We start from the raw sequence: 22,099 nt of genomic DNA, 5'->3' as shown, positions 1-22,099 counted from the left end.
CAAGTTGGAGTCCATGATTGGCTGGGCAAAGATATAGCCTAGTACATGCTAAACCTACTACCCAAGCTCAGGAAAAATCAATCCAGAATGCAGGTGATGTACAACCTTGCTATTAACAAGATTATCAACAAAATTAACTCACCAGTGCCTTCTGAATTTCAGGAAAGTCCATGATAAGTTCCATGTTTGCACAGCAAACCTTCCAACAATATGGCCGATTTTCGCGCAGTGTTGCAATTCAGGGGGACAAACGAATAAGGTCTATGATGGCAGTCTTGGTTTTCAAAGGCTCGGGCTTGTTTTTTGTTTGACTTTCTGGCAACCCTGAACTAGTGACTGAACATAAACAATAATATCCTCACAGTCAGGGAATGGAAGAAAGCAAATAAATAGAACCTAACTTGTCAAAGTAAGCTCCTCTGTAGTTTAAATGCCTGCTGATCAGAGTAGAGGAGCTTGAAATGGCATTCCTAATGGGAATGGGGTCTTGTCAGGCTAGGACTAAGCTGCTTGGGTAGCACCTAGCCTAATCTGGGACAAATGTTGCTTATCTTTGGTAATAATTGCGTGATCTAGTCTTGTTAAATTTCTAGGTGGCCTTTTTCATGTTCTTACATAACTCAATAATTGCTTCTTTGCAAATTGGATCTTGAGCCCCTAAAGCCCAAAGATATTTTATATGAGTTATAAAAAAGTGTAAAAAAAAGCATCAGTAAAATTCTGCTTCAGTTACTTTTGGCTATCATGGAAAGGAGTTATTAAGCCTAGGAGTCCAGCTAGACATAAGTAAACATTCAGAAAACAATTCTTACTCCATAACATGCAGAATAATCCTGGTTAACCCATTTTGCAGAGCAAGAGCCTTTATCTTCACTTCTTTCCTTGTTTGTCCAGTTTTTCTAAGAAATTCATGAATTTCTTAGAACCTAGGCTATATATTCACAGAATATATACCCCCATCCCCCTAACATGCAAATATGTAGCCTACCTAGAATGGTAAAGTTCTATGAAATCATATTATTGAGTTAGGACTAAAGTGAATACACCATTTGATGCCCTTTTTTATGCTGATTACAAATATGACAATCTTTTCTATCAGAAATGAATTTCAGCCCCCCCCCCCCTATATAGGCCAATTCTGGGTTAGGTTGGGTTAGGTATAGCCTATATAGGGGGGGGGGGGTCTGAAATTCATTTCTGATAGAAATGCTTATTATATTCATAATCAGCATAAAAAAAGGCATCAAATGGTGTATTCACTTTAGTCCTAACTCAATAATATGATTTTATAGAACTTTACCCCTAGAATTGCATCCTCAATCTATATATAACATCCATTTTCATCACAAATGAACTTTACTCCCATATTAGCCATATGGTGGAAGTCTATCTATGTAATTTTTAGGAAAATAATAATGTCAAATTGGTATTTGCCTACCATTCAATTGCCTACACAGAACATTACTGCTTCTATCCTAACTGTGATGCACTACTTTGAAACTCCCTAAGCAGTCAAACAATCCAACCTAAACCCAGGAGTAATTGAAACAAGGTGTGGACAGGAACTGGGAGCTAAAGGAATGGCATCTACACTGTGATGTGCCAGGATCCTCTATCAAAATTTTTAAGTCAATGCTGGCAGGCATTCCACAAGGACCAATCCTTTATGGCCTGCTTCAAAGAGTATGGGTATAAGAGTAGAAACTACACGAGTGGGTACATTTCTAGGTGGCCCTTTAATTTAGCTAGGATAAAAGTGAAAACATTTGATGCCTTTTTTATGCTCTTTTATAATACAATAATCACTTCTGTCACAAATTGCATCTTGAACCCTTTAAGGGGCCCGAAAGGTATTTCATTTTGTGTAACCACACAAGTTATAACCTAACCTGCCAAATACTTGATTTTCAATTCAAACCATTTTCCTACCTTTTCAAGTTTTTCAAATGCTGTCAACAAAAATAGTGCTGAACTTTGCAGTTTGAAACTTTGCTGCTGACAATTCAGGGTATATGTTTGGGTAAAATTCTACTTTAACTACTTTTGGCTGTCTTGGAAAGGGGTTAGGTTAGGAAAATAGAATTTTCTGGGATTGGTCTACTGGCTAAAGTATGTCCTGGAAAGATATTTTGAAGTACCTCCCCCTCCCCTTCCTTCTCACTCTGGAGGGTCCTGAAAATTGCCTATATGACCTATTGATAATTTGACAAAACAACTTTTTTCCTTAATTTTAAGTTATCAGTTTCTTTTTCTCTGGTTTTAGTTCTGAAAATGCAATTCTAGTTATTTGAGTATAATTTTAAGCCATATCAAAGTTTTTTTTTCAAAATTTAGGAAATGTATTTGTATATAAACCTTATAAATTGGGATTGAGCAAAGTTGTGAAGCTGAAAATAATTTTGTTGTACTTTATTTAAGCAGAAGATCTATTTTGCAAGGTTTCACTTTTATAACACTCAGATTTCTAAAGGTCAAGATCCTCTAGAGGAAGAAGGAATGGAGGTGGGCACTTCAAAATATCTTCCCAGAACATACTTTAGCCTTTAAATCCATCCCTGAAAGTTTCATTTTCCTAACCTAATCCCTTTCCAAGATAGCCAAATGTAGCTAAAGTAGAATTTTACCCAGGATGAAAGTAAAAACATCATTTTGATGTTTTTTTATGCTCTTTCATAATTCTTATAAAATACCTTTGGGGCCCCTTTAATGGCTCAAGATGCAATTTGCAACAGAAGCAAATATTGTATTATGAAAGAGCACAAAAAAGGCATCAAACAATGTTCTCGCTTTCATCCTAGCTAAATTATAGGGCCACCTAGAACTTAGAAATTTACTCATGGGTGGCCATAAGCTGGATTATAGGGGCTTACCCAGTCTAATTGGCACTTCCAATGCTGCATAAGAGAAATCTCAAAACAAAATCATTCAGTCAGGAGCATGGGTGCCCATAAAGGGGGGGGGGGGTCAGCCCCCCTGGCTGAATGACAGTGTTGTATATTTATATTAATTTAAAAAACTTTCCACATAATAAGTTTTCAAAGAAAAGTAAAAAGCTCTATTAAGCCAAAATTGGACAGAAATAAAGTCAAATAATCTTCCAAGCATAAAACTAACACAAATAACTATCAACAATTAAATGAAACTCAAAACAAACAGAAATTATAATAAATGGCCCAGTCAAACTCAAAACAAGCAAAAATTAACATTACTAGGGCTGACAACCCCCATGCCTTATCACAACCAGAACATAACTTAGGCCTTACTGAAAAAAATAAAAAAAATGACCATAGATTGTCAGTTTAACTTACCTATACTGATATTTATTCCTTAAAATAAAAATGGGTAAAAAAATAGTGAGTAGAAAAAGATTTTTACTTATTTAAGTAAAAAAAGGTGAAAACATTTAAACATATTTTGTTTTCAGTAAAGCACAAATTATGTTCTGGTCTTGAAAATGCATGGGGGGTATCAGTCTTACTAATGTTAATTTTTGCTTGTTTGGAGTTTGACTCTGCTATTTATTCTAATTTCTGTTCATTTTGAGTTTCATTTATTTATTGATAGTGATTTGTGGTAGTTTTACGCTTGGATGATTACTTGACTACATATCTGTCCATTTTTGGCTTAATGGAGCTCTTTACTTTTCTTTGAAAAGCTTATTTTGTAGAAAAAGTTTATCTAGATAAATTTCTGTTTGTTTTTTATTGACAAAGTCATTTTCATGAAAAAAAAAATCATTTTATTTCTTGTTGTTTTTTTTCTATGAGAATCTATAGTTTGGCATAATTGTGGGGGTTTGACATGCCCAATTTCCCTAAAGATATAGTTGCTGGACTGTTGAACATAGTTGCTGAATTTTGACTAGATGTGTTTGGGAAATAAAATCAGCTTGAGAGATGGGTGATTGCCCTCCAATATATAAGGCTTATAAGAATTTTTAATTGTGAATTGAATTAGCTTCTTGAATGTTTCAATGATATTTCTAGCTATTATGGAGTGGTGCTGCCTATGATATTGCTTATATGCCTTTTTGAAAACCTGCATGTATACAGTTTTTTTGTTTAGTTAATAAAAAAGAACTCCATTAAACAGAAAATAAGCAAAAATAAAATCAAATAATATAACAAGCATGAAACTATCACAAATCAGCATCAATAAATAAATGAAACCCAAAAGGAACAGAAATTACAATAAATAACAGAGTCAAACTCAAAAAAAGCAGAAATTAACATAAATTGGGTGCAAAACCCCTTTGCCTTCCCAAGGCCAGAACAAAATTTGCACTTTACTGAATAAAAAATAAATGTTTTTACTTTTATAACTTCAATAAATGAAATAATATTAACATTTTGATTACTAAATATCAGTATATGTATATTAAACTGACAATGCACATTCATTTGTATTTTTCAGGAAAGTGCAAATTTTGTTCTGGCCTTTGGAAGGCATAGGGGTTTTCTGCCCAACTTATGCTAATTTCTGCTTGTTTTGAGTTTGACTTGGTTATTTATTGTAATTTCTGTTCATTTTGGGTTTCATTTATTTATTGATACCGATTTGTGGTAGTTTCACACCTGGTAGATTATTTGATTTTATTTTTGCTCATTTTTTGTTTAATGGAGTATTTATGTTTGTTTTATAGTGACATAGTCTTTTCAGGGAAAAAGAAAATAATACTTTAAATCTTTTCGTTTTTTTAAGACTTTATAGTTTGGCCTGCTATTTGTATGCCAGAGAAAAATTTTCAGGAATTTTTAACAACATACACCCTTTTAAAAATCTGGACACAAATAGTACTGTTTAATTTAGTTTCAGACCTCCTCTAGTTGACCTGAAATGGGAAATTTGATACCATTCAAAAAAAAATCTGTTTACTTTCTTTGATAGCTTGGATACACTTACACTATTTTGATTTGGTTAAATTTTAAGAGCAGAAGTAGCCCAGAAAGTTTGAACATAATAGCCTTAGTCATTCTTGGGATACTGCTGAGATGCCTTTTTAGGAATTAGCATTAACACAGTGCAGTTTGATTTAATCTTAAGGCAACATTTAGTTTTCAAACATAATGGGCAAATGGGAGAGTGGGAGGGGGATTAGTTGCCCTCCAATCACTTTCGACTATCAAAAAGGGCATCATCCCTTTTTATTTTCAATTGAATCAGCCCTTTTCGAAGTTTGCATGACAACTCCTTTGATACAAAATGCCCTGGTCTAAACAACAACAAAAAATAATACATTATACCCACATCAATCTTTACTATAAAAATGTCAAGCCTTCCAATCACATTTGACTATTAAAAAGGGCACTAGGCCTTTTGATTTCCAATTGTATGAGTCCTTTTTGGAACAACAACGCTTTCTATGAACACCTTATATGCCCCCAGGGCATAAATTACAACCCTTACCCTAAGGTCTGTTAGGGTGACAGTGATCCTCTAAGGCCTAATTTCCAGAACTTTCAACTATGTTAAACAAAATGGCTATCTCAAAATTATGATTGGCTGTGTTTGGAAAAATGGTTGGCATGAGAGGGGTGGTAGTCGCTCTCCAATCACTTTCAACTAATAAAAATGGCACTAGCCCTTTCAATTTCCAATCAAATGACCCCTTTTGAAGTTTTTACTACAAAACTTTCAATAAACATCTTATATGCCCCCAGGGCATAACTTACAACCCTTGCCCTGAGTGCTGGGGGGGGGGGGGTCACTCTCGAAGACCTAGTTTCCAGAAGTTTCTACCATGTTGAACAAAATGGCTATCTGAAAATTTTGATTGGATATGTTTAGAGGAATGTTGGGCGTGAGAGGGGGGTTAGTTACCCTCCAATCACTTTCAACTATTACAAAAGGCACTAGCCCTCTCAATTTCCAATTGAATGAGCCACTTTTGAAGTTTTATGACATTTCTATCTAAAAACCTTATATACCCCCAGGGCAGAACTTACAACCTTTGCCCTTGGGGCTCTGGGGGGTTTGTCATCCTTAAATACATAATTTTCAAAACTTTCAACTACGTTGAACGAAATGGCTATCTCTAAACTTTTATTGAATGCTTTTGGGTAAATGGTGGGCGTGAAAGTGGGGTTAATTACTCTCCACTCACTTTTGACTATAAAAAAGGGCAATTTCAATTTCCAATCAAATGATCTCTTTTTGAAATTTCTATTACAGCTTTCTATATAAACTTTATATGCCCCCAAGGCATAACTTACAACCCTTGCACTGAGGGCTATGAGGGGGTTATCATCCTAAAAGACCTAATTTCTAAAACTTTTAACTATGTTGAGCAAAATGGATGTCTCAAAATTTTTATTGGATGTGTCTGGGGAAAAGGTGGGTGTGAGAGGGGCGTTAGTTGCTATCCAATCACTTTCAACTATTAAAAAAGGCACTAGCTCTTTAAATTTCCAATTGAATGAGCCCTTTTGAAGTTTCTAGGACAATGCTTTTGATAAAAAAAACTTTATATGCCCTCAGGGCATAACTTACAAACCTTGCCATGAGGGCTTTAGTGGGGATAGGGGTTGTCATCCTTAAAGATCTAATTTCCAAAACTTTCAACTAGGTTGAACAAAATGGCTATCTAAAAATTTTGATTGGATGTGTTTGGGGAAAAGGTGGGTGTGAGAGGGGGGTTAGTTGCCCTCAACTCACTTTCGACTATTAAAAAGGGTACTAGCCCTTTGAATTTCAAATCGAATGAGCCCTTTTTCAAGTTTCTACGCCAAAGATTTCAATAAAAATCTTATATGCTCCAGGGCATAACTTATAACCCTTGCCCTGAAGACTGTGGAGGGAGTGTACTGTTCAAAGGTATAATTTGCTGAACTTTGAACATCATGGGACAAATTGGCTATCTCAAAATTTTATTGGATGTGTTTGGGGAAATGGTGGGTATGGAAGGGGTGTTTGTTGCCTTCCAATCACTTTCGACTATTAAAAAGGGCACTAGCCATTTCCATTTCCAATCAAATGAACCCTTTTTGAAATTTTTACGACAACGCCTTCTATAAAAACCTTATATGCCTCCACGGCATAACTGAAAACCCTTGCCCCAAAGGTAGTGGGGGAGTGACCTCCTCAAAAACATATTTTATATCTGGAAATCAACTATGCTGAACAAAATGGCTATCTCAAAACTTTGACTGGATGTGTTTCGGGAAATGGTGGGTGTGGAAGGGGTTTTAGTTGCCTTCCAATCACTTTCGACTATTAAAAGGGCACTAGCCCTTTCAATTTCCAATCGAATGAGCCCTTTTCGAAGTTTCTACGACAACTCCTTCAATACAAAGTGCCTGAGTATGGAGAAAAAAATAATAATACATTGAGCCAACATTGTTCTATACTTGGGCAGCGCTATTGTGCTGCCTATGATTGGAATGCCCCCTAAACCCTTCCTAGAAGTTTCACCTTAGTACTCTTAGCGTCATTAGTTACAGTAACTGTAGTTGTAGTACTAAAAGTACACACATAGTGCCTTCTGGCTAGTTCAAAATCTCCCACAACTTACTCTTAAAGATCTAACTTAATAATATAAGTTGTTTTTAAGATATTGCTTTGCCACCTTTTTGAAAGTTCACATGTTCATAGTTTGTTTTGATTTAGTTCAACGTCCGCCTAAATATTTCTTATGTTTGATTATTGAAGACACTGTTAAATTCTCTTTGGACTATTGGCTACAAAATGGCTGTCTCACAATTTTGATTGAATGTGTTTGGGGAAAAGAGAATGTCAGGGAGAGTGGGGGGGGTCTATTTTCTCTCCATCACGCTTGACTCTTAAAATGGAACTAGAAGTATGCATTTCCAATCAAATGAGCCTCCTCTAAAGTTCATAAGACCACCTCTTCATAAAAACCTTACATCCCCCCGGGGCATAACTTAAAACCCTTATCCCCATACTTTGGGGGGTTGTGTTAACCCCAAAGGCTGTGTTATGAAATCTTTGGACTAATTTTGAACAAATAGCCATCTTAAAATTTCTATCGGATGCATTGGGAGAAAATATGACGTGGGGGGTATAGTTGCCCTCTGATAAATTTGACTCTTAAAAATGGCTCTTCAACTTCCAATTTCCAATACAATGAGCCCCTTCCGAAGTTTATACAACCACCCTTTCCATTAAAACCTTAAATGCCCTCGGGGCATACCTTACAACCCTTGCCCTGAGGACTGTGAGGGGGCTCTCATCCTCAAAGACATAATTTCTGGACTTTTAAACTACATCAAACACAATAAATATCTTGAAATTTTGACTGGAAGTGTTTAGGAAAATGATGGGCAGGGGTGCTGATTGCCCTCCAATCACTTTTGACTATTAAAGAAGGCACTAGCCCTTTCAATTACCAACCGACTGAGCCCTTTTCGAAGTTTCTATGACAACAAAGGGCAATCTTAAAATTTCTATCAGATGCGTTTCTTGAAAATATGACGTGTGTGTGTGTGTGAGGGGGGGGGCTATTTGGCTTCTGATCACTTTGACTGTTTAAAATAGCACTATAACTTCTGATTACGAATTCAAGGAGCCCTCTTTGAAGTTTATACGACCACCATTTCTATAAAAATCTTATATGCCCCCAGGGTATAACTTACAACCCTTGACCTGAGGTCTATATGGGGGGGAGTTATCCTCAAAGACATAATTTCTGGACCTTTCAACTTCACTGAACAAAATGGCTATTTCAAAAATTATGACTGAATGTGTTTGGGGAAACGATTGGTGTATGGGGGGGGGGAGCTGAATGACCTCCAATCACTTTTGACTGTTAAAAAGGCCAGTAAAAATTCTGATTATCAATCAAATAAGCCCCCTGTGAGGTTTATACGACCACCCTTTCTTTTAAAAAACCTTATATCCCCACAGGGCATAACTTACAACTCTTGCTCTGAGGGTTGGGGGGGGGGGGGGTTGTCATTCTCAAATTAATAATTTCTGGACTTTAAAATAAACAGAACAAAATGGCGATCTCAAAATTTTTATTGGCTGTGTTTGGGGAAGTGATTGAAATGGGAGATGGGGAACTGGTTGTCATCCATGAGCTCTTTTGAAGTTCTTATTAAATTTCTTTCTATAAGAAGTGCCCTGGTATAAAAAAACAATATATTGTGCCCACATCACTCTTTACTTAGGCAGCGCTATAGCGCTACCTGTGATATTTTGTCTTGAGATTTCAATTATACAGCACTGGAAGTGCCAATTAGACCAGATAAGCCCCCCTAAAATTCAGTCTGGGCGCCCATAGCCAGGGGGGCTGCCCCTTTCCCCTTATGGGTGCCAATACTAGACTAGCATTAACCAAAAAACTATCAACCCCATCTAGCATTTAGCAATAGACTACTTGGTGTTTTCATGCTCTGTAATCTTTTTTCTTGCAGGAACTGAGGTCAGGGGCTTGTTACTACCCTAGTTTTACCAGTTATACTGATTAAATTAAAGATTCTTGTTATTGAACTGAAAAAATGTCAACTGTTACCAAATGCTAGATGGTGTTGATAGTTTTTTTTGTAAAATTTTTGAAAAGCTTCTTTTTACTTTCTTAGAAAGGGCTAAGGTTAGGAAAATGAAACTTTCAGGGATGGATCTACAGACTACAGTAGACTATGTCCCAGGAAGATATTTTTTAGTACCTACCTCTACTCCTTCTCTCTCTAGAGGGTACTGACCTTTTGCTAGAATCCCATGTCTAGCCAGAATGCAGTGTCTAGGCAACGACCATTCACAAGTAAATTTCAGTGCTCAGCTAAAACTACAAATTTAGTTTCAAATTGTCATTTCTAGCACATCAAGAGAGCTAATGCAGGCAAAACTTTCAAAATTGTAATCCCTATTTTTACTGTCACAAGATAATGGATGAGATATGCAAAACAATTGCCTTGGTGTGCTTAACTATTATGTCTGGTGTTGCATATTTGCTTAAAATGAAAGAAACAATTAATGAGAAAATAAAAATTAAATTTCAGTTTAAAAATGTAAACATAAATGATGAAAATAGTGGGACTTGACACATTCTGATTGGCTGTAATAAAAAATCCTAGACATTGAGTTCGAGAGTCTAGAACTCAATGTCTAGCCAAGTGCCTTGTCTAGCATGTCTAGCTAAGCACCAAATTTTATTTGTGAGTGGTCATTGCCTAGACATTGAGTTCTGGCTAGACATGGGATTCTAGCTAGACATGCTTGTGAACGCTGCTTTAGTAAAAACCATAGATATGGCTTAAAATTCTGCTCAATAACAGGAATGCATTTTCAAAACTAAAACCAGAGAAAAAGAAACTGAAAATTAAGGTAAATTGTTGTTCTGTCAAAATTCCAATAGCCTACATATATACATATACAGTAGGCAAATTTCTAAGCCTTAGAAATCAGAAGAGAGTTAACATAGAAGCTGGCAATACCTCCCAGAGTATGTTTTTGGCCCTGGTTTTATTACTGAGATTTTCATTTTTCCTAACCTAACACCTTTCCAAGATAGCAAAATGTAGCTTGTTTCGAATTTTAACTTTGTTTTGGTGACACTAACACAAGTTACCTCTCTTATATAGGGTAAAAAACCAGTATCCAATTGAGCAAAATTATGTAAAACTAAAACCCTCACACCTTGTTACCAAAAACAAATTGAGAAGAATTGTATGTATCAAAGAATAGCTAAAAATCTAAGCTATGTATCAATATGGTTATTATTAAAATTACTTAATATCAAACACTTGAAATTATTAGTTTATTGACTTACCTACAGGGACCACTTTTCGGAAATACCAATTATCCTAATTTGACATATATATCCTTTCAGTGCTTCAGTTTTATTCACATATTAACAGAAAGCTGATTTTCTTTAGATTCTACAATTTTAACTTTTATTGCTTGATATTTATTTTACAAATCACAAATATTAAATATATTTTTTCTTCTTAATTGCTTGTCAAAAAAAGACCACATTTTTAATTTATGCTGACAAAATATTGGTGAAAATTTTATCAAGAAGATGGGGCTCTTGTAACTAATCACTCATTGCATCATTCTGTAGTAATATAGGGGTGGTCCAAAACCCCGTCTCTATTTGTCTGGAATGCCAAAGAAAAGTGGTCTTTCCCAAAAAGAGGTCTTTTACCCTATTTACTTATACTCCTTGGCCAGAATAATAGAATTTAAGGTTATTCAAATGAATTAATTGGCTTGATAGTTTAGCATATGGCTCTTTAAGAAAGCTTGGGTGAATAATTTATATCCCCACAATCTTATTTGGGTTCAGCTTTTTTTTAGAAAAATCACAAAAATCTACCCTACTGACAGCAATTGCAAGGAGTTGTAATATTGCAACCCATCATATAGATCTATAAGCTTTGCCTGATTTTGTTTCAAACTTAGAGCAACACAACTCAAACTTGTTGTTCTTTTCATTGAAAATAATGGAAAGGTATTTTCAAAAAAAAAACTTCAGAAAGATATTTTTTAAGATCTTGGTGGGACATTAGAATTTTGGCTTCCTCCAAGTGGGTGCCACTACAACAGGTCCATCTTTTGATCCCCACTAAAACAGTCTACAGCTTGGACTTAAGTTGTTTCTTCACTGAGTCTAGACTTGAATCATTCCCACACTGGCCTACCAAAATTTGACAGCTTGGGGTACATATGCAAGGCTTGTTTTTTAAATAATGTTGATTTGAATGTAAGCAGACAACAAAAGGCTATTAAAAAAAGTGAATCATTAAAGAAAAGATGATCCCTTTGTCAGCATTTTGTGTCTTTTGTTTTGAATTGCTCTGTGTAGCTTTCTCAGGGTTGGCAGTGTGATTCTGCATTGATAGTGGTGCCTTATTGCAAGAAAATCACCAACAAAACCATGCTTATCCTAAAACACCAATGCCATGATTTTGTGCTGGGACAAAGTTTGTTTGGCCTTCACCTTTACAGGCAAGTGTGTGTATCTCCATTTCTTGCTCTCTTGCTTTGATTTGGGCATGGTATGCAAAACTTGTATTTCATCTTCAGTTATGATTTGACTCTAGAAGCTATCTCCTTTGTGGTAATAAGTCAAGAACTTCCTCACATACTCAAATCTTTGGTTTTTGTGGTCCCATATTATGAAGTAAGAATTGTTTTCTTAACATGTCTCCTTATGTGATGGACTGCTCATACATCTATACCAGATTTAGTTGCACAGGGTTCAGTTAAACAATGGTAAAGTTGCATGGGAACCTTTAGAAGCTTTTGTTGTTTTTGGCTTGGCTTGTTAAGCTAGGCTTTTCAATGCCACAAAAGGACTTTGAATAAGTTCATTTTTAAATACAAAATAAAGGCAGGAACCCATTGTCCTTTCATTCCTAATTCTTTAAAATGTTTGAAAGTGTTAACTTTGTTATCTACTTTTGTAGTGCTTTTCCAAATTCTGCTAGCATCAGACTTGGGTCTTTGTTGAGCATGTCTTCCAGTGCTTTGCCTTCAAACTTTTTGATGTGCCAGAATGACCTCTATCCCAAAGTTCAAAATCAGTTATTCTTGAATCATTGAAATCAGTCTGCATGTCACAATCAACAGAGCATTGTCACCATAAGTTTCTACAAGGGTTTATGTATGCTTTTTTTTTTTTTTTTTTTTTTTTTTTTTTTTTTTTTTTTTTTTTAAGTAAAATAGTACATGTTATATGCAATACACTTTATTTGGTACAAAAATAGATATTTGGATGTGTCACCATTTGAAATTCCCTGCACAAAGAGTGCTTCTAATAGCATCTATATAATAATAGAAAGAGCTTATTCATGTTCATTTTATGCTTGCGAAAATGGACTCACAGCTAAAATGCTTGGTCTACAGAATAGTTTCCATTTATTTTAAGTTTTAATGTTGCTCTGTATTTCCAGTTGAAAAAAAAAATGTTTTTTATTTTGATTTCCAACCATTTTTCAAATCATACCAGGAAATTTGATTCCCCCTCCCTGTGTAAAATTTTCCTCGGAAACTCCCGCTCCTTCCATGGACTTTCGTCTTCATGGAAAATTCTCCCCTTGGACCCCCCCACGCACAAAAAAAATTCCCTCACAAGAACTTCTGTATATTTCCCAATATCAAATACTATATGTCAAAAATTGGCAAATTGCATAACTTATTGCTCTTTCCTTGGGGCTATGGGGGGTCATGTGTAGTGTTGTAAATGGTGAAATTGGGTATATTATGTACTTTACCGTAATTTTACAGACCCTTGTAAATATGGTGTTTTATCTCTTTAACGTGTTTTGCCGGTATTTTACCGATATTTTGCATATTTTACGGCGCCTAGTGCAAAACTGTCCAAAGGCTGGGAGACAACAGGATTGGATATGATATTGTTATTGCGATTTTTACTGGATACACAACAGGGCGAAAGAAAGCAATATAATTGTTAACTGGACTTGTTTATTTCCTTGTGAAGTATGTATAATTGAGTGACAAATTGATATTTTACTAGCCCTTCTCATCCAGCATATCCCCTTATTTGCATATGCTTATTCACTTTTAATGAACACTTCATGTAATATTTCCTCTAAAAAAGTTTTAGGAAGCAATGTCATTTGGCCTGTGGGTCTGTAATAATGTCACCTAGTCTAAAGCTTAGAACACAGGTAGCTTTTTTCAGCGGCGGTTTGGTAAATCAGTGGTGATTTCCTTCTCTTCAGCATGAAATGTCCAAATGTTGGAATATTACCTGAAATAAATTTATGATAAATACTGTAGACTGTAAATTATCTTTAACCACATACTTATTTTTATTTTAGGTATTATTCATATATTTACAATTGTTAACTTCCTCTACTTTAATACACTTTAGTGTTCTGATACGCTTTGTTAAGTCAGATGGCCTTTTAGTTCTGAGACACACTTGGCGTTTTTTTTAAAAATCGTTTATTTTACTGAGTGTTTGTACAGGTACACTGGATAGTATTGTGATGGATACATTGGGCAGTAAAAAAAAAAAAAGCTTGGTAAAACAGACGTTAACAGATGCAATGCCGTCAACAACAAAAAAATGTGCTTGTTAAAACAGATGTCGACGGGACTAATGTAGCCATCTACTGTCATTACAATGAATGATCGTTTATTTTAACCCCCACATCGAGATAGAAGCAGAAGGAAATGGAAGGGAACATGCTCAACGTTTTTTCTTTCTTTTTTTTTTACTGCTGATGAATGAGTGTATTTGCAGAGGGTATATCATCATAGGCAGTGCAATAACGCTGCCTAAGTAAAGAATAATGTGGGCACAATGTATTATTATTTTTTTTTTCTTTTAAACCAGGGCACTTCATATCGAAGGAGTTGTCGTAGAAAATTCGAAAAGGGCCCATTCAATTGGAAATTGAAAGGGCTAGTTCGCTTTTTAATAGTCGAAAGTGATTGGAGGGCAACTAACACCTCTTCCACACCCACCGTTTCCCCAGACACACTCAATCAACATTTAGAGATAGCCATTTTGTTCAACATAGTTGAAAGATCTGGAAATAATGTCTTTGAGGATGACACTCCCCCCACATCCCTCTGGGCAAGGGTTGTAAGTAATGCCCTGGGGGCATATAAAGTTTTTTTTATAGAAAGCGTTGTCATAGAAACTTCAAAAAGGTCAAAAAGGATTGGAAATTGAAAGGGCTAGTGTCATTTTTAATAGTTGGAAGTGATTGGAGGGCAACTAACCCCCCTCTCACACCCACTATTTCCACAAACACATCCAATCAAAATATTGAGACGACCATTTTGTTCAACGTAGGATGACAACCCCTCACCCCTCAGGGCAAGGTTCGTAGGTTATGCCCTGGGGGCATATAAAGTTTTTAATGAAAGCTTTGTCGTAGAAACTTCAAAAAGGGCTCATTTCATTGAAAATAGAAAGGGCTAGTTCCCTTTTTAATAGTCGAAAGTGATTGGAGGTCCACTAACCCCCTTCTCACGCTCACCATTTCCCCAAACACATCCAATCAAAATTTTGAGATAGTCATTTTGTTCAACGTAGTTGAAGGTCCGGAAATTATGTTTGAGGATGACAAACCCCCCACAGCCCCCAGGACAAAGGTTGTAAGCTATGCCCTGGGGACATATAAGGTTTTTATAGAAAGTTTTGTCATAGGAACTTCAAAAAGGGCTCATTCAATTGGGAACTGAGAGGGCTCGTGCCCTTGTTTATAGTCAAAAGTGATCAGAGCGTGAATGCCCCCCCCCCCCCCAACGCCCATCATTTCCCCAAACACTTCCGATCAATATCTTAATAAAGCCATTTTGTTGGATGTAGTTGAATGGTCCGGATTACGTCTTTGAGTATGACAACCCCCCCAAGCCCTCAGGGTTAAGGTTGTATGTTATGCCTTGAGGGCATATAAGGTTTTTATAGAAAGTTTTGTCGTAAAAGCTTCAAAAAGGGCTTATTCAGTTGGAAATTGAGAGGGCTATTACCCTATTTAATAGTCGAAAAGAATCGGAGGGAGAATCCCCCCTCCCCCTCACACGCTCATCATTTCCCCAAACATTTTGATATGGATAATTTGTTCAACGTAGTTGAAAGGTCAGGAAATGTCTTTGAGGATGACAACCCCTCCGCCATAACCCTCAGGACAAGGGTAATAAGTCATGCCCTTGGGGCATATAAGGTTTTTATGGAAAGTTTTGTCGCAGAAGCTTCAAAAAGGGCTAAAGGGGCTCATTCGACTGCAAATTGAGAGGGCTCTTGCTCTTTTTAATCGTCGAAAGTAAAAAGAGGGAGAATCCCCCCCCCTCCCCATGCCCATCATTTCTCCAAATATTTCTGGTCAACATTTTGATATAGCCACTTCGTTCAACGTAGTTGAAAGGTCTGGAAATTATGCCTTTGAGGATGACAACCCCCTCCCCGTTAGCCCTCAGGACAAGAGGTCGTAAGTTATGCCCTTGGGTCAAATAAGTTTTTTTTATAGAAAGTTTCGTTGTAGAAGCTTCAAAAGGGGCTCATTCGATTGGAAATTGAGAGGACTTGTGCCTTTTTTATTTGTCAAAAATTGATAAGAGGGCAAATCACCCCTCCCCCCCACGGCTATCATTTCCCCGAACACTTCCAATCAAACTTTTTAGATAGCCATTTTGTTTAACGTATTTGAAAGGATAAACAATAAGTCAAACAATAGGGAAATTTTTTATATAAGACAGGGGAACGGAACTTTAAATGAATATTTCAACCCTACATCCAAGGGCCCTCCTCAGCAAAACATGAGGAAAAAACAATATAAAAGAAACTCACATTAAAATTCAATCGTACTAAAAAAAAAAAATCAAAACAGCCCTAGCATCATTACTTCAATTAAGTTCGACCAGAACTGGTACATCTAGCGAAATGAAAAAAGACAGCCCATTCAAATGGAATAAGAAACACTTACAGACAAGGTCTTAAAATTAATCTTGAATTTATGGCAGTCAGTCTAGAAGGTCCATCCTGAACAGGTTGAGTGGAATTGTTTACTTGTTTTTCAATACAATTATTTAGATTATTTTTCAATTAAATTTGTATATAAGGCATCAAGCAAATATTCCCCCAAATCTATATTTAAAGAAGTATTACTATTTATTTTTATTTTAATTTAAATTGCCTCTCGAATAACCTGTTTTACGCCTAAATCATTGCTAATAAGGGAAGTTTCTTCAAAAAGCATTTTATGGCTAGGATTATCATATATATGATTAGCAGTCATGCTGAAAAAAAAGATGTCTTAAAACTTTGTTTGGATATTTGTTATGGGAAGTGATGGGCGTGGGTGGGGAGGTTTCCCACAAACCACTTTGACTCTCAAAAAGGGCACTAGAACTTATGATTACCAATCCAATGAGTCCCCTCCAAAGCATATATGACCACCCTTTTAAAAAGAACCTTATATGCCCAAAGGGCATAACTTACAACGCTTTCCCGGAGAGCTATAAGGGGGGGGGTGTATTCCTCACAGACATAATCTCCTACCCCCCCCCCACACACACACACACACAAGTACGTCGTGCTTTGCTGAGATGTATCCAATAAATATTTTGAGACAGTCCTCTTATTCAAAATATTCCAAATATGGTATAACAAGGCTTTTGAGGTTGATACAAACCACCAGAGCCTGAGGGCAAGGGTTTTAAGTTATGCCCCTGGGGTATTTAAGGTTCTTATGAAAGGGATGGTTGTATAAACTTTAGAGGTGGCTCATTTGGTTGAAATTGAAAGTTCTGGTTCTCTTTTAAGAGTCAATAGTGATTGAGTTCAAGTAGCACCACCAACACCCAACTACCCCTCTTTTCACCAAATGCATCTGATTGAAATTATGCGATTGCAATTTTGTTTAAAGTTGTCCAAAGAACATATAACAGTGCTTCCAGGATAGACAAACCCCCAGAGCCCTGGGGCAAGGGTTTTAAGCTATGCCCTGTGGGCATATAAAGTTTTTATGGAATGGGTGGGCGTTTAAATTCAGATGGGTCTCATTTGATTTTAAATTGGAAGTTATAGTACATTTTTTAAGAGTCAAAGTGATTTGTGGGAAACCTCCCTACCCACGCCCATCATTTCCCGTAGCAAATATCCAAACAAAGTTTTGAGACATCTTTTTTTTTCAGCATTGTTGAAAGGTGAAGTAATTATCCGTTTCAATAGTTGTAGTAGCAGTAGTAGCATTAGGAGCAGTATGCAAATAGCACCTTTTTTCAACATCTCCTTCAACAGACAATGATATATTTAACTTAATACCATCAACCGGTCCTGAAGCATTGCTGATACGTCCTCTTGACAAATTATATGGGCATAGTGTCTTTTGATTTATTTCAATACAGTTACAATATTGCCCAAATTTTTGCCTTAATACCAGTAGGTTTATTAGTTTTAGTATTAGCACCAGTAAATATAGTAGTAGCAGTAAGAGTACAGTTAATAGTAGTAATAGTAATAGCAGCTGTAGTTTTAGGAGTAGAAGTATTAGTATTATGAAGCATAATACTAGTTCTATGATGCAAATATTGTCTTTTGGTTAGTTCAACATCCCCCACAACAAGCGCTGTAAGTTTGAATTTCACACACGAAACTGTTCGTAAGATATTGCTGATATGCCCTTTTGACAACCTGCATACGGATGGCAGGTTGTCATCCGTACAACAGAAATACTCTCTGAAAATTTCACCTTCATACCTTCATAGGTTTTGGATTTTGAGCTAGCCAGAAGACACTGTGTGTATTCATTTAATGCTGCTTCTACGATTATCGTAACTAACGATACTAATGGCATTAAGTTGGAACTTTTAGGGAACGTTTAGGAGGAGTTTCAATTAAACGAAAAACTTATATGCATACAGGTATTAAAAGGACATATAAGGACATAGAGAGCGATGCTTTATCATAGCTAGTAATATCATTGATATTTTAAAGGAGCTAATTTGACTTATAATTAATAGTTCTAGTGCCCTCTTAAGAGTCAAAAGCGATTGCAGGGCAATGAGGCCTCCTCTTTAGCTCATAATTTTCCAGACACTTCCAATCGAAATTTCATGACAGCCATTTTGTTCAGCATAGCTGAATGGTCTAGTAACTATATCTCTAGGGTTATTGGGTAGGTCAAGCCCCAACAGTTAAGTAATTTATCCATAATGCTTAAAAACTAAGTGTTGCTTTAAAATTAAATCAAGACACACTGTCTGTATGCTGCTTGCCAATAAGACATCTCAACAATATACCAAGAACGACTGAGGTTATAAAGTTCAAATTTTCTGGGCTACTTCTTTTACTACTTCTGCTCTTAAAATTTTACCAAATTAAAAGAGTATAATTGTATCCAGGCTGTAAAAGAGCATAGATATATTTTTTTGGGAATGCTATTAACGTTTATTTATCAGGTCAACTAGAGGATGTGTATGGCTAAATTAAACACTACTATTTGTGTCATGATTTTCAAAAGAGTTTATATTACTAAGAGTTGCCGAAAAAGTTTAACTACCCTATAAATAGCAGGCCAAACTAAGAATTTTCAAAAAGATACCGGAAAGATTTAAGCTATCCCCTTATTTTGATATGAAAAAGACCATGTTTTCATAAACCGAACAACAAAGACTTAAAACAACTTTTTCCCCAAAATAAGCTTTCCAACAAAAGTAAAGAACGCAATTAAACCAAAAATGGGCAAAAATAGAATCAAAGACTCTACTAAGCTTACAACTACCACAAATCGATATCAATAAATAAATGAAATCTAAAACGAACAGAAACTAAAGCGACCTACAGATTCAAACTCAGAAGAAGCAGAAATCATTTCTACTTAGGCTCTAATCTCCTTTGAGTTCTAAAAGCCAGGATATAATTTGTACTTTACTGAAAAAATTCCAATGAATGTGCATTATCAGTTTCACATACATATGCTGATATTTATTACTTAAATTGTTAATTAGTTTTGTATTTTTTAAAGCTATGAAAGTGAGAACATCAAAAAGAATTTTTCCTATTGGTTTTCCTGTTGGAATTTTTCCATTTCTACCTATTTCTATTGGTTTTCAAAAAAGAGGAGGAGTATACTTCCTCCAAAAAGAGGAGGAGTAGAAAATACTTCCACTACTGCTAACAACTCATTGCAGCTCCAAGACGCATGAGGCCAACACAGCTACGCACGCTCCTTTTCCATCTCAATCTATTCAAAGGCATCCTTTCAGGAAGTTCCCATATCCCTTAAATCTTTCCTTACAACATTCTCCCACCTCAACTGGGGACGACCTGCATTTCGTTTGACCCTAGACAGTTGGCCAAAAAGGACAATCTTCGGCAATATGTCATCCTTCATCCGCAGAATGTGCCCTAGCCTTCTCAACTTTTCTCTCATTATAGTACTAGAAAGCGGGATTGAACCTCACTTTTTTACAGCCTACTGTTTGAGATACGGATTGTCAGTCGGGTACTCAAAACGATCCGTAGGCAATTTGTCAGGAAAATATCTAGCAAATCTTCCTGCTTTTCTTTGAGAGTAATGCTTCAGAACCATATTTGACCACTGTCATCATTGTAGCTTCCAATATTCTAGTCCTTTAGAGCATGGGTCGGCTACCTTTTGTTGTAAAAGGGCCAAACGTTTACGGTGGGATATTACGCGGGCCGTACTTCGGTCACATGTCATTACACTGTAGTCTAGTATTGTAGGTATACTATAATAAGTAGAGTGCATCTACGATCTTTATATACAAATATTTTAGGTTTGAAAATAGAACGCATAATGTACATTTTTACTTCATTTATTGTAGTTCATACAATCAATGAGATTTTCGTTGTTGTATTTGATGTTTTTTTTACATTAACTTGCATTTTTATAGTAGAGACGTGTAGCCTAATATTGCCCTCTAAATGTATGTCCGATAACCGAGAACAGTGTTTGTTTTTTCGATAATCCAGAATTGAAAAAGTTTGTTCACAATTATATGTACTTCCAAACATAGTAATTAATTGCTCAGCAAACCTTTTTAATTCCTTGTACTTTCCAGAAGGCAAACTTCTATAGAAATCCACCAAGCTGTTTTTTTTTCCGTTAAAGCTGTTTTAAGTGTGGTATCACTTTGCAAATCTATCACCTTGATCTGCAAATCATTTGGTGTAATTACTGATATCTACTGCGAGGGGTTTTTCGAAATATCCATCTTACGTGAGATCTTTGTGAAACCAGGAACCCGATTTTCAAAGTCAGTTTGAAGTTGTATTAATGGATTTTTTATTTTAGTATTTTGCCAAACAAAATTTATACAGGCTTCTTTTACTGCTTTCTTGCAATTTGGAAAATGATCGATGTGAATCCTTGAGTTCTAGAGGTGATGAATGAGAGAATATCCTTGAGAATATCTAGAATATCTAGAGGTGAGAGAATATCCTTGAGGTCATGAATATGTTTCAAAAATAGATCTTGACTGATCCAACTGGATGATGAAACTCCACCTGCTGAGTTTGCTGGAGCACCAGTTAGTATATGAGGCTGAAAATTTTTCCTTGGAAATATAAATTAAGGTGGTAAATACTGACTGCTTTCAGAAACAGTCCGGACCATGGTCACAAGGACACCTCTCTCATGATGTTGCCCTGCACAATATCATCCAACCCATCTCCCTAAACACTTTAGGAGGAACGTGAACTGTGGCCACATAATTTTTGTCACAGTTGTATATGTCAATTGCATTAAAAGGAAGTTTTTCTAGAACTGACTTCGGGTGTGAGAAGAACTGTTCAATGTTGACTCTGTTGAAGCTCGTTGCATGACCCAAGCTTGTGGGTTCAAGCTTGCGTAGTAGCAGTTGCGGATTTTGAGCTCGAAAACCTACCAGCCAGTCTGTTCCTGTCTTTTTGGCATTGCTCCAGCTCTGAGGGATTGTCTTGTGGTTTGATATAGCAAAGTAGTTGATGCAGTCAAAGCCATATGCACTGGCAATTGTAGTTACAATTATTTGGGTTGGCAGTCGCAACCAGTCACATTCACAAGTACTTGCAGTTGCAAGTAGTCACAAATTCAAACAGTTAAAAGCAGTCACAGTTCGAAAAAGTCACAATAATAGTAGTACTAATTGCATAGGTAGTAGTTATAGCAGTCCTATAACTACTGTTTTCAGCTGTTTTTCAGATATTGTTCATATGCCCTTTTGACAACCTGCATGCATAGATTACATATTGATTTTGTTCAATATACTTTGCAATATCCCTTGATAGTTTCGCCTTAATGTACTTAGCCATCCCATATATATTTTAGATAGACCATTTCAACATCCATATTTAGTTATAAATCCCCCTCAACAGATCCCTAAGTTTCAACTTAATACCTTTATCTGTTCCTAAGGTACCGTAATATGCACTTAAAACAAACTTGGATGGACATAGTCTTTTGATTTAGTTCAACTTCCCCAATAATACGCTCTGAAAGTTCCAACATACCCCCCTTTTTTTCCTGGGAAATTGCACATACACCCTTTTGACAATCTGCATATGTATTGTACCTTTTGATTTAATTTTACTCCCCCTCTAGTTTCCCTGAAAGTGGAAACTTAATACCTATTATGTTCCCGAGATATTGTACCTATGTTCCTTTGACAACCGGGATGTGCTTACACCCTTTTGAAAAAAAAATACCTTCGA

At 36.1% G+C, this 22,099-nt stretch overlaps 1 protein-coding gene across 4 annotated transcripts in view; it reads left to right on the top strand.

The window, feature by feature from the left end:
• The first annotated feature begins 318 nt into the window (after window positions 1-318).
• The window catches only part of LOC148947451 (uncharacterized), an 81,246-nt gene continuing 59,465 nt past the window's right edge, over window positions 319-22,099 (top strand). For 3 of the 4 annotated variants that reach the window (XM_089095859.1, XM_089095856.1, XM_089095860.1), the window contains exon 1: window positions 319-409. The gene's annotated coding sequence lies outside the window, so the exon portion shown is untranslated. Of the gene's footprint in view, window positions 410-439; window positions 557-22,099 lie in introns of those variants that run through there. The other variant, XM_089095857.1, reaches the window with a different exon arrangement.

The sequence above is a fragment of the Artemia sp. Qi Xiang Cuo genome, chromosome 10 (genome assembly GCF_049724085.1).
Source record: "Artemia sp. Qi Xiang Cuo chromosome 10, ASM4972408v1, whole genome shotgun sequence".
Taxonomy (NCBI): Eukaryota; Metazoa; Arthropoda; class Branchiopoda; order Anostraca; family Artemiidae; genus Artemia; species Artemia sp. Qi Xiang Cuo.
The sequence above is the reverse complement of the archived record's forward strand: the minus strand, read 5'-3'. Positions and strand labels throughout refer to the sequence as shown.